Genomic DNA, 4183 nt, shown 5'->3' on the forward strand with positions numbered 1-4183 from the left:
AAAAATACACCCCCAGCTGAGAGATAGAGATAATTGATATTGGCTCAAACACACCTCACAGAAGTCTATCTAGAAGAACTCAGTTTTTTCATCCTCATTCTTATTGTTTAACTTGAAATGTTAATAATTCCTGACCTCTCAGGAGCAAACATCAAATGGGAAGGCAACTGGTCATCTAATGACACAACTGGAATTGGAGTTGAACTTGAGCATCTTTACTTCTAATTGGGCTTTACAGGGACAGCCCTGGAGCTAGAAAATGTGTGTTCTAGAAAGGGCCTTTTCACTAGTCATAGGATAGTGATAGTCGCTTTCTCTCTTTGGCCTTAGTTTCTTCATCTGCAATTCATTCACTCTAACATGTATTACATCACTACTCTTTTTCAGTCACCATGAGAGAAGCTCTGCAGAGAAATGCAATGGAGGCTCCTGTGAGGTGGTACTTAAAAGTTTTAAGCTAGGAAGCGGACATTTTAATCTTGTTGACAAAACCCCGGCAATTTCACTTCAAGGTATCTTCAAGGATGTTCACTGCAGAATTGGTTGTGAAGAAAAATTTCAAAACAAGCTCATTATTTATCATTATAGGACCAGATAAACAGATGTTTAATCGTGCAATGGAATATTATATAGATGGTAAAAATGAATGAAATAAATGTGCATATATGAACATGGCTGTTTCTTACAAATATAAAGTTGAAAGAAAAAAGAAATTTGTAAAAACACATACAGCATATTATTTCTGTCAATGTTAAAACACACAGAACTAAAATTATGCATGTGTAGTAAAAGTATGAAAATATGGACAGGGAGAATAAACATCAAGTTCAGCTTAGTGGTTACCTCTGGTGAGGGCAGAAAGGGGGTTGAGGAAGGAGCACCAAGAGGCTTCCACTATATCTGTAACATTTTCTTTATTAAAAAAACTAAAAGACCAGAAGAGATTATGGCGAGATGTTGACAGCTGTTAATTCTGGGCTGTGGCCAGACATACGTATTTAATATTCTCTATACTTTTCTATTTTGGACATGTTGAAATATTATTTTTCAAAAAGCTGCTCACAGTTTGCTTTTTTTTTTTTTTAAGAAGATGTTGGGGATAGGAGTTTAGTAATTTATTTATTTATTTTTGCTGTGTTGGGTCTTCGTTTCTGTGCAAGGGCTTTCTCTAGTTGTGACAAGCGGGAGCCACTCTTCATCGCGGTGCACGGGCCTCTCACTATCACGGCCTCTCTTGCTGCGGAGCACAGGCTTCAGACGCGCAGGCTCAGTAGTTGTGGCTCACGGGCCTAGTTGCTCCGCGGCATGTGGGATCCTCCCAGACCAGGGCTCGAACCTGTGTCCCCTGCATTAGCAGGCAGATTCTCAACCACTGCGCCACCATGGAAGCCCTCACTGTTTACTTTGATCACTGGGGAACCTCAAGTCACCACAGAGGCAACTTTGTGAACATCCGAAGTCAGCCACCAGGCTGCCTCACTGTCCCTTCACCTAAAGAAGTGCTCACATCCTGACCCATGGTTGGCTCCCCTCTCTGGCCTCCCCTGTCTGCGCCCTTTACCTCAAGAACAAACTTCTCTCCTTTTTCCATGCCCTGCAATTTAGCCATCTCCTATGTTGCATTGGCCCCAGCCCTCAGAGTCTCACCATTTGCCCAAGCCAGATTATCCCAGAATTGTCCCCAAAACAATTTTCTTCCTAAGACAGAGTAGGTCCAAATTAGTAAAATAATAAAAAGTTCACCAACTCTGTCTTTGTATAGGGAAAGTCTCCAGATTGAGTCCTTTTTGTTATGTGGATGTCCATGCCTATCCATTGCCCTGATGGAAGGAATAACCCAGAACTGTTCTGCCATAGCAAGGGCCCCCGGTGGTAGCTCAATGGGTAGAGGCAGGTATGATGGAGGTGATGAGGATTCTTTCAAGGAAAAACTGTTTGCTCCAGCTGCTGGGGGTGCTATCATCAGACAGTGTTCTGCTGTCAGCCCTTTCAGGGATTGTGTCAACTGCAAAGAGCCACGTCACCCAAGGTCACACCCTTTCTTGGGCAGCCCTCACCCAAAGACTAACAGTGGCAGGTGTATAAAGCCCTGGTCATTTGGCTACCAAATGTGGAACATCACTTATGGTCCATTTTATCTCCCACATGGTCAGTTGAGTCTGTTGTCAGGCAGGCATTTCAGTAGAACTTCTCCCTGTGCCCAATCCTGCTTCCTTCCCTCCTATCCACAGGTGTTGTTCCCAAGAGGACTCGATAATAAGCACCCTGAACACTAAACTTCACCTGGTACCTTACTCTCTTTCCCCCATACTCACTGGTATTATATGAAGGACGTTAGCTATCACTGCATTAATGGTGAATAACAAACACTGCCCGCCCCGCTCCCCCAATCTCAGTGGCATATGACAACAAACATTTCTTGCTGATTGGTCTGCAGGTCAGTTAGTCTCTAGTGGGGTTGTTGATCCTAGCTGGATTCAACTGGGCTTGGCTCTAGGCCACAGCTCAGTTTCAGGTCTAATCCACTTGTCTTTTGTTCTAGAACGTGACCTAAAGGAACAATAGATTCTTAAGACATGTTCTTCCTATGGATGGATGGCAGAGGTACAGGAGGGCTGGTGTGAATCATAAGACCTCAGCTGAGCTGAGACTGTCACAGACTACTCTTATGCCATTGGCCAAAACAGGTCACATGGCCAAATTCAGCATCCATGGGAATGGGAGGATACTCCACGCCACACGTAGCGAAAGAAGGGACAAGGGAGGAACAAAGGAATATGAACAATTAATGCTTCAACTAGAAGCAGTCTGAATGGTGGGCAAATTTTCCTAAAGCCAAGGACCCTTCTGCGAAAAGGGAGAATAGGAGTTAGGCTTCTTCTCTGGGAAGTTCGGAATTACTAAAACATTATTGGGATGAACTGAGATGGTCCTATGTGCAAGGAGGGGCACAAATCCCCCAGATATAAAGAAATCATCATAAGAATAGAAGTGAAGGAGCTTGGTGGAAGCTAATTCTATGCACATGTTGGGCTACTACTAGAACACTTTCTGAATGTCTCGGGGGAGAAATTGATCTATGTAGATAAAGTGGCCTGAAAGGGGCTTTAACATTAGGAACTCTGGTCCATCCCCTGCATCCATCACTTATGAAGGACCAGAGAAGGCTAGTGTGATAAATGGGGTCTTGCACTGAGCCCTCTGCCCTTCCTGTTCCCTCACTGATGTTATGGGACGATAACATCTCTGGGGAAGTGGCTGATTTTCCCTCTCTACTTTTTGAGGCACTAGTAAGCAAGACTGATCCATTAGACATAGTAAGCACCACACCCCTGGGGTCTTTGGCCTTAGCGTGAGGGACTCCTGGAGCAAAGACATGCTTGCAATAAACAGGAGAGTTTCCTTCTCAGAGGAATGTAAATGTAAATCATCTAAATTATTTTCCATGCCAAGTATAAAGAGGAGGTCATGTTGATTAGGTAGAAAGAAATGACATTGTCCCTGCCCTCTAGAATTTTACAGTGTTTTGGGGAATACATGTAAAATGAGGTTGCAAGGTTAGACATTTAGTGTCTTTCAGCTTTACTGTCCCATCATGTTAAGATATGATGCATCTTCCCTTTGCATAATACTGGCTCAGCAGGCCAAATGTGCAATATACAGAGCCAATTTGAACAAGCCAGTGTCAGCATTCCATGTAGGATAGAGATTTGAGTATCTACTGACCTATAACATCAACAACCTGATTGCAACATCAAACAGCGAGTTGGATGACCTGCCAACTCATATGAGAAAATACCCGACATTTCAAAGTGCATAGCTCCAGGCAAGGCTGATTCCTGAGGACTGATACCTAATGGGAATAATTGCTCTCATGACAGTATGCAACTCTGACTACTATGTCTTACTCTATGGACTTAAGTAGTATTTTAACATCAGACAAAGAGACATACATGAAAATAAAGTTAACGTGAGTGTCACTCCCTGGTTTCTTGGAGTTATCAAGGCCCAGACAGCCAAGCCCTATGCAGTTCCTAAGTCATAACTGGACCACCATGGTGAGTTTACGACAATCCCACCCGTATCAGTAGTGGAACCCTGAACTACTTACTGTGTTTGCTCTGTGGAAAGGACTGGCTTTTGACTTTGGTTACCTAATTTCACTCCAGATTCTCTGAGGGGA

Source organism: Leucopleurus acutus (genome assembly GCF_964270905.1).
Source record: "Leucopleurus acutus genome assembly, chromosome: 7".
NCBI classification, from domain to species: Eukaryota; Metazoa; Chordata; class Mammalia; order Artiodactyla; family Delphinidae; genus Leucopleurus; species Leucopleurus acutus.